The sequence below is a fragment of the Anopheles arabiensis genome, chromosome 2, assembly GCF_016920715.1.
Source record: "Anopheles arabiensis isolate DONGOLA chromosome 2, AaraD3, whole genome shotgun sequence".
NCBI lineage: Eukaryota > Metazoa > Arthropoda > Insecta > Diptera > Culicidae > Anopheles > Anopheles arabiensis.
Genome location: NC_053517.1, coordinates 62667412 through 62684848, shown reverse-complemented (window position 1 = coordinate 62684848; position 17437 = coordinate 62667412). Strand labels below are relative to the sequence as shown.

The window sequence follows — 17437 nt, the reverse complement described above, 5'->3', positions numbered from 1 at the left end:
CTGCTTTCGGCACACAATCGCAAAGCGGTAGCAGGGGCCCCGTATACAAGTACAGGACGGTTCATCCCAGCCAAGAGCGCACACAATGACATCGATTTAACCATTTCTCGAATGAAACCTCAACCCACTGAAGCACCGTAGACCAAACGACCTTCCTAGGCTTTTTAAAGCGACGCGAGCTTGGTGTCAATTTTTCCTGCTAATTTCTCCGGCTACGAGCCGGTGTATTGAAATTTTGTGTAGGGGCCTTTAAATTTTTGTCTGTGTATGATGTGTGCTTGTGGCTGTTGAAACGGGTTTTCTTTGTGGTTAAACGCAGCGTTTTGTTCTATGTTCCGTGCATTGGATTTTAGCAGCAAGTGTCTCCGCGTTTTTATTTGGTGAGCTCGTGCACCGACCATCCACACCAAGACACCAAATGCACGGTTCCCCTTATTGACGGGGCTCTTATTGACGGGGGCCCTTACCGACGGGGCCCCTTCATCGAAGAGTCCACATAATCGTTGGGGCTCCGTAAACCACCTTTGAGTTTTGGCTTCAATATAGCTGTAACGGTTTTTTATCTTGTCTTCACGCAAAAAGTTGTATGTAATTAGTGATAAAACATCATTTTAATATTAACATGGCCCAGTTCCTTTTTGGACAATACCACCCCTTCCCGATTTCCCCTATTTGTCATACGAAGTCGTACATCCACAAGGACGGGGCCCCTGGCGGCCGCACAGTCCGCCCACCGTTTAACGCGCCACTGGGTACAGGCCAGCCTTGACCGACAACGATTGTTGTGCCATAAGAAGAATAATAAAGATTAAGAACTATTTGGCCTAAAAAAATCTCAAAACGATCATATCCAGGCTAAACACATGAGAGTTTTTTTATTTATTTATTTATTTATTTATTTTTATTTTATTAATTGCTCGGCCACGTTGGGTTACAGCAATAGTGCTTACTGACTATAGTATACAATTATTCACGAAGGAGTAGGAAGGAGTTTATGGTACGGAAAAGGAGCGAAGACGGGATCGGTAGACAGGATAGGAGAGGACAGCAGGAAGGGAAGGCGGAAGTGATTACATTAGTAAATGCTGCTACAGCTTGATTTATGTCACAGTCCGCATCAGTAAAGGACCAATCGGTACCGGCTAAAATATGATGAAGCTTTTGGTAGTCCAGTTTCCTAAAATTGAACATACGAGCCGAAGGTATTCGTTGAGAGGATGCAGGGCGAGAGTGCGTAAGGAGCACACTTGTCTCATGAGCAGGATGATGATTGTCTAGCGCGACGAGTGGAACAGGTGAAGCTATGACGGGGGAGCAGCGCTCCAAGAAAGCATAGCATTGGCAGCATTGACCTTCTGTCCAATTGACTTCCGCGTATATTTTTTATGCCAGATAATTGCAGCAAACCGTTTACCGACATTCCATCAAGCAGAGAAACATTTTCACGAGATACACCAGTAGGAATGAAGTGATTAACCCACGATGCAAACGGTTGCCAGGAGAGTGATGGTGAATTAAAATCACCAAGTAACATCATAAGATCATTTGATTTAAGTTTGCCAGCAACGAAACTAACACTCTCATGCAAATCGTCAAGGACTTCTTCGGAAGAACGCAGATCGGGTGGAATGTAAACGGCGCCGATATAGATTGCAAGGTTTTGAAGCTTAACAATTGTCCAAACAGACTCCAGCGTGTCGAACGGCAGTGATAAAGTTGACGTGTTCAGCACGGAAGAGCAGGCAATGAGTACACCACCACCACGGCAACGGTTACTGCTGAGAGAATTTCGGTCGCAGCGATAGATGACATCCCTACTAGCAATGAGAATGAAAAAGTGTGCGACTTTCAGGCGAGGGGCATGTAGAAGCATGGGGAGACGGTTGGAAATTCGCGGAATTGCTCGGAGGCGCGAGCGTGTTTTGGTTTCTACACAGTTTTTGCACTCACACAATTACACATGTGTGAATGTGTGCGTTCACTTTCAGCCTGCGCGCTCAGTTTGGTTTTCTCGCAGCGGCATGCGGGTATCGGTGTCTCGCTCGCACTAGTGCAGCGAGTGTTCCTCTGTGCGCTCCCCTTCTTGCCACCACACGAAATCGTCAGTTCAGCTCAAGCGTTCGCCGTGAAAGGCTGCGCGCGTGTTAGCCTAAGTCCCGGGCGATCGAAGTTTCGCTAAGTGTTGAAGTGTTGTGCACATTGAAATGAAGCTGCGCTTTTCTTTCACCATTAAACTGAAATGTGTGATTTGCGCTGCTTTATTTCAATGTTTTTTTTGCTGTTTTGAACATCAACTACGGGATCCACGCAGTTAGACGGCTATTTAAAATACGACGATTTTTTTATATAATGAATGTGTGTGGTTTGAAGCAAGATTGTGTGAAGCAGTGTATTTAAATGTGCTTTTATTTGCAATAAAAGTGATAAAATATAAACCAAGTTTGATGTGTTCAAGTTTTTGTTTTGATTCGGGTGCACCAAGTCCGAATGAAGGGAAGCGCACAGCGCGCTACGAAAGAAACGAGCGGGAGGGGGTGTCAGTCCAGCGCAGCGCAATTCGCTGGAATCAAGTGGGAGGGGGTACCAGTTCAGCGCAGCGCAAGCCGAAAGAAACGGGAAGGAAGGGGTATGAGGAAAATACGATGAAACAGCGCGAGCGAGCGTTTTTTACAGCGAGAGCGCCTCGTGTATTTTAAAGGCAAGCAAGAGAGCGCATTCTCTCCGTGGTAGCGCTCCATCCGCCATTTTTAATTTCGAGCCCAAAACAACGGACTTTGGATCCGATCTTGGGCCGGGCCCCCACCGCGTGTTTCTACCTACCCCTCGCCAGAAAATTTCGTTCTCTTTGTCTGTCGGGAGGTTACTGGCAAAACTGGATGAAGAAGGAGTTGAATTAACACTAGAAAAATTAGTACACGAATGTGAACGGATTCAAAACTAGAAACTCGACACTGCGCTTGTGGAAAAGAAAACATCGGTAGATATATCAGTCTGTGCAATCAAACAGAATCATCCTCTATCATCACAATCTGATCCACGGGCTAAGGTAAGCGATTATCAAAAACTTCCTAAAACACCATGTTGGCAATGCGGTGGGATGCACTTTTCAAAAGTTTGCCCGTTTCAAAAGCATTTTTGGAAAGCATGCCACAAAGTAGGCCATAAAGAAGGTTACTGCAATTGTGTTACACCAAAAGCAAAAAAGCAGGACTTCGTGAAGAATCCTAAGACAAATGCAATATTTTCCGTTCTACAGCTAAATGGAAAATCACTTAGGAAATTTTTACAAGTAATTATACTAGGCCAAAACATTCGTATGCAATTTGACACTGCATCGGACATAACCATAATTTCAAAACAATCATGGTTGAAGCTTGGATCACCAGAACTTAAACCTACTAATCATTCAGCAAGGTCTGCTTCTGGAAACATGCATAATAGGCGAACTTACTAGCACTGTTCAGTTCAAAGATGTTTTGAAAAATGCATCATGCTTTGTATCACAAAATTCCAATTTTAATTTGTTCGGATTAGATTGGATCGAATTGTTTGGTTTAGAATCACAGCCTCTCTCATCAATTTGCAATCGTGTTCAATCATTTCAAACACCAATTTTGCAATACAAAGAGGAATTTCCAAACGTTTTCAATGAACATCTTGGTCTGTGCAAGAAAACAAAAGTCAAACTGTTCCTGAAACAGGATGCTCGTCCAATTTTCAGACCAAAGCGTCCGGTACCATTTACTGCATTTTCAAAAGTTGACGAAGAGATCGATCGTTTGGAAAAATTGAACATTATCACCAAGAACCGATTATTTATGGCTGCATCTTTCAAGGTTGGGTGCGTCCGTCACCATAGAGCAAGTTGTCTCGTTGGTGTGTTTGCAGTTGGACACTGCAGACGTAATTGCTTTTAGTCTGCTAAAAGCAGGAACGGTTCCTCGCCCATTGAGTGCTGTATCGTTCAAGGTCAGAATCCCTGCTGCCCTTCGTAGTAAGGCACTTAACGCAGCCTCCTGGCCGGTCGGGCTCGGTGTGCGTGAGTTCATTTCACTCCCGCCGCGATCTCTACATTCACGAACACAACGCACGAACACTTACACACCGATACCTCAACAACCCCGTAATCAGCAGACACTGACACCACTACAGCCTCGCACTCAGCACTCACCGGCACCACAGCAGCCTTGTACCCAACACAATAATCCCCACAATAATCCGTACTCACCTGCACATATCCATGAACCCGCACGAACACAAACCGAACAATCTCCAACCGATATGAACTGCACTCTCCCTTCACCCACTCTTCCGTCCACGTCACGTTCAAAAACACTTCAAACTACACTGGTTCAATTTTTTCCGAAGTAACCGCACTACAGCAGCGCACCCATATTTTGCGCATACGGCTCGAGCAAATCCTTCGACCACCGTTATGCGACCACCGTTTGTTTATTGCCGCTGCCTACCTGCCTCCTAACCATAGCATGAATGAGGAGAAAATAAGTGCATTGATCGACTTCGTTGCTAATATCTGCACTACTCTTGGTCCGAGAGACAGGTTCATGCTTATTGGTGATTTCAACCAGTCTACGCTATCCTGGACATCGGCGTCAGAGGAAAATGGAGCTGCTTTTGATTTCTATAAGCCTCATGCACGCTCCACGCGCAGTGTCCAGTTCGTTGATGGTTTGCATCAGAGTGCACTATACCAGCTTAACTCCAATACTAACTCATCGGGGCGAATACTTGACCTAATTTACGCAAATTGGCCAGCTGCATCTACATGTGCTTCAATACGTGTCTGTGAATATCCCTTACTACTATCGACGAACACCACCCTCCGCTTGACTTTGACTTGGACAACGTAGCCCCAGTTACGATCGCTACAGCCATTGATGCTGATAAAAGGCTGAATTATAATCGTGTTGACCTTCCAAAATTGGAGCGATTGATTTTATCTTTTGACAATTCTTTTAACTGTTCGGACTATTCAACCATTGACGATGCCACAGAGGCTTTTTGTGAGTTCATGAGATCTGCTATATGTCACTCCTGTTAAAATTCCTCGTCGTGGACCACCATGGGCTGATCGCACACTAAATGCATTAAAAAAAGAAAAAAGAAAAGCCTATTCTGATCAACGAGCAGAACGAAACAGCACGTCACGTCTTTATTACAACAGAGTTCATTCTCTCTATCGCCGATATAATAGATCCTGCCACCGAAGTTATTTGAAACAAACTGCACGTTCCCTCTGCAAGTACCCTAGGCGCTTTTGGAGTTATATGGACAAAAAACGAAAATCTGCTGGGCTACCAAGCATTATACGTTATGACGGTGACAGTGCCTGTTCCCTGCCAGAAATGTGTAAATTGTTTGCCTTGCGCTTCAAGGACAATTTCGCTTCTCAAACTACTGGTCCAGAAGATGTGGCCGATGCTCTCTCTAACACACCTGTTGGTGCACTGCTCCCTATGCTACCAGTCATCACTGTCGATACGATCATCTCTGCCATCAAACGTGTCAAATCCTCATATACCCCTGGCCCAGATGGTATACCGGCCGTTATCCTAAAGTGGTGTGCTTCTGCGCTTGCTCCCTCGCTGATGAAGATTTTTAAGGAGTCCCTGAGGTGTGGAACCTTTCCTGCCACTTGGAAATCTTCCTGGATGACACCCATCTACAAGAAGGGCTGTAAGAATGATGCTGTAAACTATCCTGGCATAACCTCACTCAGCGTGTGTGCAAAGGTGTTCGAAATGCTAATCTACGAGCCATTGTTGGCCTCTGCCTGCAACTATATTAGTGTGAATCAACATGGTTTTGTACCCAGGCGATCTACAACGACTAATCTACTAGAATTTGTTAGCAAATGCCATAAATCTATCGATAACGGTTTACAACTAGATGCTATTTATACGGATATCAAGGCAGCATTCGACAGTGTATCGCACTCCATCTTGCTAGCGAAACTCGACTTACTTGGTCTCCCAAACCCTATGATAATGTGGCTTAGATCGTACCTTACAGATCGTCAATATTCTGTGAAGTTAGGCCCGTACATGTCAAGTCCAGTACATGCATCTTCTGGAGTTCCGCAGGGCAGCAACCTGGGTCCTTTGCTGTTCCTTCTTTTCATCAACGACGCGACATTGATCCTTCCAGCTGATAATCATCTACTGTACGCAGATGACGCGAAAATTTTTCGTGTTATTCGTGAACCAGAAGACCACGCCCGACTGCAAACTTCCTTGCATGAGTTCCAGTGTTGGTGCAACCGTAATGCTTTATCCCTATGCATACATAAATGTGAAGTCATCACTTTCAGTCGTTCTCGCTGCCCATCATTGTATGAATATGCGCTTGATGGACAGTCCTTGGTGCGAAAACTATGTGTTAAGGATCTAGGTGTTTTGCTTGATACAAAACTATCATTTAAGGATCAGCTGGATCATGTAGTAGCCACCAGCAATAGAATGCTAGGACTAGTTATCAATATGACTCGCGAGCTTAACGATATACCTTGCACCAAGGCGCTCTATTGCTCACTTATCCGGTCGTTGATGGAATATGCAAATATCGTATGGTGGCCAACTGCAGCGCGTCCGTTAGCTCGATTGGAATCAATCCAGCGCAAAAATTCACGATTTGCACTTCGCTCATGGAACCAAAGGCTCGATTACTGGACTAGGTGTTTACTACTCGGGCTACCCACCCTAAGTGAGCGTATAGTTTGACGTTTGACGTTTAATTGTTCGGCCGCATTTCCGTCGCGCTCCGTGATTTTTCAATAATTTTCTTGTGTTTTCTGCGTCGCATCGCATTGTTGCCTTTTCTACGGACTATTAAACTGTTTAACATCATCGCTTCGTCTTGGCGAATTGTTTAGTTGCATCACAACTGTGGTTTCCTGCTGTTTTTTCCTGCTCGGCTTAGCAGTGTTGTGCTGTGATTACGCGTGATTTCGCGATGGCGGCTTCTCGTGTGCTGAACCGCTAGAGGCCACCGGCTGCATCATCAGTTGTGCATATTGTGACGCTACGTTCCACCGCGGATGTTGCAAATTGCCCCCCGAGCTGATTGACGCAGTATTGTCCAATGTCAACCTGCACTGGAGCTGCATTAGCTGCACTAACATTCTTAAAAATCCGCGATGCCGTTCGGTAAAAGAAATAGGCGCCCAGGTCGGTTTCCAAGCCGCCCTCACCTCAGCTGTAGCAGCAATCGGCAAGCTCGTTGAGCCTATTGTCGCCGAAGTTCGCAGTGGTTTTACCCTCCTTCAAACTGCATCCACGCCTCACATTCGGAATCCTGATCCTCGACCGGCTACTGGTAGAAAGCGGAGGCGCGTAATCGAGGATTCGGCATCTCCTGGTGTAAATAGAATTGTAAACAGTCGCGGTAACATCCTTTGTGCCGCGTCATTGCCAAACGCCTACACCAATACCACGATTGCCGTCCAGCCGGCACCTACACAACCGCATGAACTGGTGGGAACCGATCCGTTATCATCACCGCTTCAAGCTGCACCTCGTGAGCCATTCACAGATAGGATCTGGATCCGCCTATCCCGCTTATCAACGGCCGTCACTGTGGAACAAGTGGTCGCTTCTGTAAAGCGTCGCTTAGTCACCGATGACGTTATAGCGTATTGCCTGCTGAGAAGAGGGGTTAGTGTGGACAGCATGAATTGGCTTTCATTCAAAGTGAGAGTCCCGGCTATTCTTCGAGATGCGGCACTCACACCATCCACTTGGCCCGTCGGTATCGGTGTACGTGAGTTTTTTCAATCCCGTCAACACGACCACCAAACCTCATCTCCTATAGCCACCCGAAACCGCTTTACTACACGCACACCAGCTACTAGTACTGATCACCGCTACACCACACGCACACCAACAACGACTGACCGTTTAGCCGCACGCACGTCTACTCCACCTGGTCCTGAAACAACATCATCACAACAGTGTCACCCCCCGGTGAATGATACCTTGGAAGCACCCAACTCAACACTTGTTTCTGGACCGCCCCAAAACCTCCGTGCTTCATCTCCGCACCTACACCAGTCTACAATCGATCGCTTTTTTCTCAACTAGACGAAGTTCCGCTCATTGCACGCAACAAACACGCCAAGCCTCATGCTCTGACAACGCAGCTCAATTGACTTACCGTATACCCGCTTTATCCAACCGCCACAATGAAAACGCTACCGCTGAGTATTTAAGCTGCTATTACCAAACGGTGGTGTTTTGCTAGCCGTTTCTAACGCATACGAGTCGATAGAATTACCTTCCCGTGATCGTTCTCTCGAGTATATTTGTGTGCGCGTCGCCTGCAATAACGCACATCTGTACGTCATGGTAGTATACATTCCACCGCAGCTTAGCTCCGAGATATTGACTCTTCGCTCTCTACATGATTGTATCAGCAGCTTCACTCTCACACTGAAGCCTTCGGATCTGCTGTTTGTTATTGGCGATTTCAATCAGCCCAGCATAAGCTGGTCCACAGCTGATCCTTCGTCCTCGCCAGCATACTCACCAATCACGCACTATGAACCAACTGCGCGCTCACTGGCCAACAACACCTTTGTGGATGGATTTAAATTTAACGGATTAGTGCAACTTAATCACATCAATAATTCGCACGGACTCATGCTTGACCTGCTCTACGCTAACAATGCTGCAGCTAAATTGTGTTCGCCTGTCTTTCCAAGTGTTGTTCCGCTTGTACCTCTTGACTCCTACCATCCGGCGTTTGACTTCAATATACGTATTAACTCGTCGACCCGACGCAATTCGACGACTCGACAAAACTCGACGACAACCGCATTTTATCGTTATAACTTTGCTAAAGCTGACTATGTGAAACTGAATGACATGATATCAATGTTTAACAATAGCTTTCATTGTTCCAATTTTATTTCACTTGACGAAGCAGTATGTTCATTCTTGTCCTTCATGCTGCAAGCCTTTGTTGTATGCGTCCCAGTTCAGCGTCCTAAACCTAACCCCCCCTGGGCGGACCGCACACTCAAACGACTCAAACGTGTAAAAAGAGCTGCTTATCGTCACTACCAAACGCGCCGCTGCCAAAGATCTCGCTCGATCTACTTTGACACGCACTCTTTATACTGCAGCTATAACAGGTTTCGATATGGCAGATATTTGAGTAAAATTCAACGTAACCTCTGCAGGTGGCCTGACTCGTTTTGGCGCTTCTACAACAGCAAAACAAAATCCACGCATACACCGAAATCCATTACGTACAAAGGAGCAACAAGTGCCAACACTAATGAAATGTGCAATCTCTTCGCGGATCGCTTCGCAGATTGCTTCTCACCGGCCATGAATGATACCGATACCATTGATGCTGCTCTCGTCAACACTCCGGCTGAAGCAATTAACATGAGCACTCCTTTCATCGACAGTGAGATCGTTTTATCTGCCCTAGCGCAACTAAAGCCTTCCTTCGCTCCTGGACCCGACGGAATTCCTTCTACCGTGCTGAAACGCTGTCAAACGACAGTAGCACCTATCCTTGCAAAATTGTTCAATGCATCGCTAGCCAATGGCTACTTTCCCAAAACATGGAGGAAATCTTGGATGGTTCCTATTTACAAAAAGGGCGACAGGACAGATGCCATCAACTACCGGGGTATTACATCTTTGTGTGCCATTGCTAAGGTGTTCGAACTAGTGATATACAAAAATCTGCTACATGCATGCCGCAGCTACCTAAGCCCGTATCAACATGGATTCGTGTCAAAAAAGTCGACTACCACAAACCTGGTTGAATTTGTAACCTATTGCACTAGTCAAATTGATGCCGGAACTCAAGTCGATGCAATTTATACAGATCTGAAAGCAGCATTCGACTCTCTTCCGCATTCGACAATTCTTCTCGCTAAACTCGATAAACTAGGACTTCCCAGCTCGCTCGTACAGTGGCTTAAGTCTTACCTAATTAATCGCACATACATCGTGAAAATTGATAAGCACATGTCCAAAGAAATAGTCAGCAGCTCGGGTGTGCCATAAGGAAGCAATATTGGCCCGCTTCTCTTCATATTGTTCATCAACGATGTTACCCTCGCTTTACCTCCCGACAGTATCAGTCTGTTTGCCGACGATGCAAAAAATTTTGCACCTATTCACAACACAGGTGATTGTACATTGCTGCAGGACTGCATCGAAATTTTCTGTTCGTGGTGCAAGCGTAATGGACTGACTATCTGCATCGAGAAATGCTACTGTGTGTCTTTTAGTCGATGCAGGAGCCCAGTAACTGGTACCTACTTCATAGACGGCACTGCAATTAATCGACAAAATCATGCCAAAGACCTGGGCGTTCTGCTTGACTCTAGTTTGAACTTTAAATAGCATATTGATGACGTTGTAGCTAGAGGAAATCAATTACTTGGCGTGGTTATCCGGACAACTAATGAATTCCACAACCCCATGTGCATCAAAGCTGTCTACAACTGTATCGTTCGTTCGGTTCTGGAATATTCGTGCGTAGTCTGGAGCCCAACTACCGCTTCTTCAATTGCTCGACTTGAGGCGATTCAACGTAAACTCACGCGATATGCCCTACGCCTACTTCCCTGGCAGGATCGCAATAATCTTCCTCCGTATGCTGCGCGGTGCCGTCTTCTAGGCCTTGAACCTCTTTCGGTTAGAAGACGCAATGCACAGTGCTCTTTCATCGCTGGATTGCTAAATGGCTCAATCGACTCATCGCCTTTGTTGCATCGAGTCGATATCTATGCACCATCCCGAACACTTAGGTCTAGAGAAACTCTACGGCTCGCTCAACCCCGTTCCAGCGCTGGTCGGTCTGACCCTATGTTCCGCATGTCGGCTGTCTTCAACACTGTCTCGGATTGCTTCGACTTCGACATCTCAACTCAGTGCTTCAAGGAACGTCTCCGGCTTTTGCCATGGCCGCAGTGAATTGCGCAGCAAATCATGTTTTGTTATGTTTTTTTTTTTAATGAACTGTTACATCTTAATTAGGCCCTAGAGCCCGTTGAAGATTAATAAATAAATAATAATAATAATAATAATAATAATAATATGAAAAGCCAGGTTGTCGTTCATCACGGGACTTCTCGACGGCCGTATTGACTCTCCGTCACTACTGGCTGCCATCAACCTGTACGTTCCGGCCAGGCCGCTCCGGACTCGGGCAATGTTGGCCCTCGACGACCGTAGAACGCAATTTGGCTCCTCTGACCCGTTCCTACTCATGTGCCGTGCTTTCAACGCAGTCAGCGACGCTTTTGAGCCGAGGATTTTGCCAACTGAGTTTAATGATCGTGTTTCTGTGTTAAACTTGGTTCCATAGTGCACATTTTTATGTTCTATGTTATTGTAATCCATTGTAAAGAACTCATTGTAAAACATTGCTAAAATGGTTCGAGAGGGCATTATTGTCCATCGATAGACAAATAAACATAAACATCACGCCTGTCGATTTTTCTTCGTAGGCTGCACCTGTAGTTATCGTTAAAAAGCCGAATGGAAAGGTGCGTATATGTGCAGACTATTCCACATGTTTAAACGCTGCTCTTGAATGAAACCACTATCCATTACCTGTTCCGGAAGAGATTTTTGCAAAACTTAATGGATCAAAGGTTTTTAGTATCATTGATCTTTCAGATGCATATCTGCAAGTCGAAGTCGATGATCCCTCCAAAGAATTACTAACCATTAACACACATAGGGGTCTCTACCGGTTCAATAGATTAGCGCCAGGGGTAAAATCTGCTCCTGGAGCATTCCAGCAGCTCATGAGTGGTATGATATCGAATCTTGAAGGTACTGAATCTTTTCTGGACGACATTATAGTGTTCAGCAAAACAGCACAAGATCATCACACATTTTTAAGAGCACTTTTCAAGCGTATGGAAGATTACGGGTTTCACCTTAAGGAGGAAAATTGCAGTTTGCTTCAACAACAAATAAAATATTTGGGACACATCGTAGATGTTAGAGGAATTCGTCCAGATCCTTCCAAAATTGAAGTAATAACAAACATGCCTGCACCTACCGATGTTACAAGCCTTCGTTCATTTCTTGGTGCTGTAAACTTTTACGCGAAGTTGGTAAAGAACATGCATCAATGGAGACGGCCCTTGGATGAATTATTAAAGAAGAATGTTACATTCAATTGGTCAAATAACTGTGAATATTCCTTCAACAAAATTTAGGAAATATTGCATTCAGATTTGCTTTTAACACATTACGATCCAGTGAACGAAATCATCATAGCAGCGGACGCATCAAAATATGGCATAGGCGCAGTGGCCATGCATCGTTTTGCGGATGGCAACATTACAGGGTTTTCGAGGATTATATAGACATGTTCAGCGAGTTGTAGATTCGTTCAGGCATATAATAGACTCTTTCAGCGAGATATAGAATTGTTCGGAAGTAGGCGTTGACATGTTCGGTTATACTGTAGAGCTGTCACTTTCGTACCCCTTGGACTGCAGCTTGGATCGTTCTCATCAGGAGGTAAACAAACGGTTTTCGAAAAAATATGCTTTTTTCAACTAATCTACGTATTAAACAGCTTGAGGAATGATTATTAGCTATTTTTAGGATATTTAAGAATGAAAAATTGAATGCTGCGGCACAGGGTGTAAACAAACCAAATGACAACACTACAGAATCGCTGAACATGTCAACGCCTACTTCCGCACAATTCTATATCTCGCTGAAAGAGTCTATTATATGCCTGAACGAATCTATATCTCGCTCGTCCTAAAAGAAGCTAATAATCATTCCCCAAGCTGTTTAATGCATGAATTAGTTAAAACAAACATATTTTTACGAAAATCGTTTGTTTACCTTCTGATGAGAATGGTCCAAACTGCAGTCCAAGGGGTACGAAAGTGACAGCTCTACAGAATCGCTGAACATGTCAACGCCTACTTCCGAACAATTCTATATCTCGCTGAAAGAGTCTATTATATGCCTGAATGAATCTACAACTCGCTGAAAGAGTCTATTATATGCCTGAATGAATCTACAACTCGCTGAACATGTCTATATAATCCTCGAAAACCCTGTATTATGCTATGATTTTGAAATAGAATACATATCTACAACTAATTTTGGATATGCGGACGTTCTCTCGCGGCTCATGAACAATTACTCCAAAACAGATGAAGAGTTCGTTATAGCTTCATTACAATCGGAAGAGAACATCACAGCAGTATTGGGTGAAGCTATTGAAACATTACCTATAACATTCAACATAATTCGAAATGCTACATCAAGGTGTCCTGTGTTGCAGGATGTTAAGAAATTGTGTGAAGAAGGATGGCCTAGACGAGCTGAAACTATTGAAAATGAAGAAGTTCGTGGATATTTTGCTCATCGAGAAGCCATCTCAACAGTAAAAGGATGTCTAATGATGGCAGATCGTATAATAATTCCAGAAGAATTCCGAAATCGCATTTTAAAACAGCTGCATCGTGGACATCCCGGGATAGAACGCATGAAGTCAATAGCGAGAAGTCACGTGTTTTGGCCGAAATTAGACAAGCACATTGAAAATTTCGTTAAGAACTGTGTTAGTTGCATGAGCCAAGCCAAATCACCAAGCCGACTTCAACCACAGCCATGGCCACAAACAACCAGGTCGTGGGAGAGAATTCACATTGATTTTGCGGGTCCATTTTTCGATAAATTTTTATTTATCGTTGTGGATGCTTACTCGAAATGGCCAGAAGTGAAGATTATGCCATCGGCAACAACATCATCCACTGTAGAATTCCTCGAAGAGTTATTTGCGCAGTATGGGAATCCATCAACAATTGTTTCAGATAATGGAAGTCAATTCACATCCACGCAATTCCATAATTTTTGCAAAGAAAATGGAATAAATCATTTAAAATCCGCTCCACACCACAGTCCAATGGTCAGGCAGAGAGATTTGTGGATATTTTAAAACGAGGACTTATGAAAATAAACAAAGGAGAAAAAATAGCGAGATCTCTACAGGTTATCCTTCAGGTTTTCCGTTCAACACCATGCAGAACATTAAACGGAAAAACACCAGCTGAACTCATGTTCGGAAGGAAAATGAAAACGTTGTTAACTTTGTTGGAACCCGAAAAGGAACATCAAGTCTCAATCAAGCAAGTAAGACGACGCTTTCGGAAGGGAGAAAATGTCTACGCGGAAGTGTGTATTCAAGAAACAAATGGAGTTGGGCAGCTGGTGTTGTCATCGAGCGGATTGGAAGGGTAAATTACATTATTTTATTAACCGATATACATGGAAGAAAACTCATTCGAAGCCATATCAACCAGCTAATGTTAAAGCCGTGTGATCAACCAGACGAAAAATCGAAAAGTCCTTTAAATATTTTGGTTGATATGTTTGGACTTAAACGGGAAAAAGTAAATGTGGAGACCACAAATGGACAAGAAACAATAGTTACACCACTTCAACAGGAAATAACAAATTTGGAGACCACCAACGAACAAGAGATAATAGCTGCGCCTGATTCACCATCAATTCCACAATTGGAAACAGCAGATTTGGAAACTGAACAAGAAATAACAATCGTACCTATTCCAGCACTTCCATCAGAAGAACAACCATCAAATTCCGTTGATCGTCCAGTTGGACAACAGAGTAAGGAATCAAGACAACAACTAGAGATCGAAACAGGACGACCAAAAAGAAATATTAAACGGCCAGAAATGTTCGCTCCATTTTTCGTCAAATGGAATTAAAAAAAAGAGATATTATTAGGCCTGATTATTAAACACAAACGGAAATGACACAAGACAAGTGCGTCAAGACAAACGGAAAATAGTTATGCATTTTGAAACCGTTCTTGTGATACACAAGTTTCGTTAATTTTTTACTTTCGTTAAAGCTGTGTCAAAGCCTTTGTCGATGTGTCAAAATGTTCAAAATCAAAATAAAAAAAACGTAAACAAGTTTATTTAAGACACGATCGTTTATCAAGCTAACAATCCTTGTTTAAAACTTCGAAATGATTTTCTCCCACTTCGTAAGTGACGATAGTAGCAGTGAAGAAGAAACAACGGTAGATCTGGTAAAACAGCGCCGACTGCTTCGAAGTGTTTTCGACCCGTTACAGCTTTCTAACCAAGCGTGAGTTAAGCATGCGGATCATTTGTGCAAACCGTGTTATACATGTTTCATTTCGTGGTTGTTAATTTCAGATTTAAGAAAAAAAATCTTGTGCCGAAGGAAATTTTCCTTGACATTCTGGAGGAGATCGAGCCCTCCGAGTCTTTGTTATTCCTAAAAGTGTATGCAGTATTAGATGTGATAATTACATGTGACTATGCTGTTGGTTGTTGAAGCAGTCACTCACTGAAGAAGTTGCTGGAATCCTTTGCTGTTGAACGCAAACCGGGTGCGTGAGCCCTTCATCTTTCGACTACCATCGAACAACAACAGAGGAAGGAAATAACAGCAGCTTCTTAACCCAAAACAGCAGTACGTTACCAGTATCTCCAGCTTATCGCCATTTGTATGGATATGGCAGTACACATATTTTTGTTTAAAATGTTAAAATTTGATAATTTCTGAAATAAAATACTTATATTTTGTCGTGAAAGCAACAGTAACAACTCTGTTGTTGTGTTGTGTCGGTGAAACAATCTGAGATTGGCGCCTTTCCGTGACAAAAAGCTGACGGAAAGCAGTTTGACAATTTTGGATTTCCGTTTGTGTTTCATAATACATACCTTGGCAGTGTGCTTGTGAGTTTGTGTTTCGTCAAATTTTGTTTTTCCAACACACAACACAAACGGATTTCATAATACAAATCTTCCGATTTTGACAACTTGTCTTTACAATTTGTGTTTAATAATCGGGCCTATTGTGATGATGAAGATGAGATGAGATGAGAGAAATATATTAATTGTTGAATAGCCTTCAAGCTGAACAGTCATGTCTTCAATTGTTTCATTTTGTACATTACAATAATATGTGTCTACACACATCACCCTCAATGTGACGAGAAAAATGCCGATTTATTAAGTGTGGTTGCAAAATGTATGCTTTTAATATTAAACGAATTTTTATAAAATGTAAACAATTCGTTTATCATACACATATAGAGGTGGTCCTCAAGATAGACAATGCCTTTTAAACGCGGATTCGGAGATATGCGGTATTCTAAATTTGATAATTCTTTGAGCAAATTGTAAGGATTTGCAACATCCATTATGAAATACCAAATAATTTCCGTATTGATCGAATGTTATACGGACGTCACACGAAGCGTAAACTTTGGCGTAAACTGGATTTCAGCCATACAACCCTATAATCTTTTGATAGGAAGTTTACGCTCTCCCATACAAATCAAGCGTATTTTTTTTTGAGTTTGCGCTTCGTGTGACGTCCGTTTTAGAAACTATTTAAAAAGGTTTGAAACTGTTATATTCAGTCACAATCACATAAAATAATTAATTTGGTGCCTAAAATAACTATAATAATTTTGCCCTAATTGCAAAATTACACGTAGATTATTGATATTTTAATTGGATATTACGAGATTTGACATACGCAGAAATTCGAGATACTGTATCTTCGGGACGCCTGTATCAGCAACATTCGTCGTATTTGGCAATTGCCGTCGATAGATCTCTTCACGATTCTAGTCAGTTTTTTGTATGGAGATTGACAGTTGCAGGCTGAAATCATGTAAACACACCATACAAAGCCACACAAAAAACTAGCCTGCAATTTCGGTCTACATTATTCTAGCCTCAAAGCTAGAATTAGTTTCGAGTACCTGCTGGAAAAATGTCAAAACAAGGTGTTGTTTCATGTATCCCAAGGAGCATTAAACCGATCTGGTGATGAAATCCAGAATCAAAGAGCATGTAGTCCAGGTGGTCTCATAGCATGTCTTTTTGACAGAATGGGTAAATTTTTTTGTTCAAACAAGCTTTCTGGAGGCCTGACGAATACACAAAACACTCTTAAAACCTTTATTATAAAGCAGAAATGAAAAAAAATCAGCCTTCTAAATTCATACACCTTGGGATAAGCCCATCTGTATGGTATACCTACTTAGATAGCTGCTCGAAAACTGCTATACAATGCAAACAGCTGACAGGCTGAAATTTCAGAATACAAACTTAAAACGGATAGAACCCCAATTATGGTTTTATGCCTTTTTCTTGATGGCTTAGAAGTCTTGATGGTCAAATATTCTACATGACGACAACTCCTTTATACTTGTTTATAATTTTTTAGTAGATAAGGGTATATACGAGAGTACGAGAGTTACAGTTATATATTACGAGAGTATGAGAATAAAAATATATAACACACATAGATTACGATACGCAGACTCTAGTTATGTTAAAAAGCATATACAGTAGAACGTCGACCGGCGGGCGGCTTAACCGTGCGCATAAATGTGA

At 43.0% G+C, this 17437-nt stretch overlaps 1 protein-coding gene and 1 pseudogene across 1 annotated transcript in view; one reads left to right on the top strand and one right to left on the bottom strand.

The window, feature by feature from the left end:
* Positions 1-17437, bottom strand: part of LOC120897044 (multivesicular body subunit 12B) — a 28205-nt gene that overhangs the window by 6992 nt on the left and 3776 nt on the right. The window lies entirely within an intron of this gene.
* Positions 6946-8099, top strand: LOC120897045 (annotated as a pseudogene).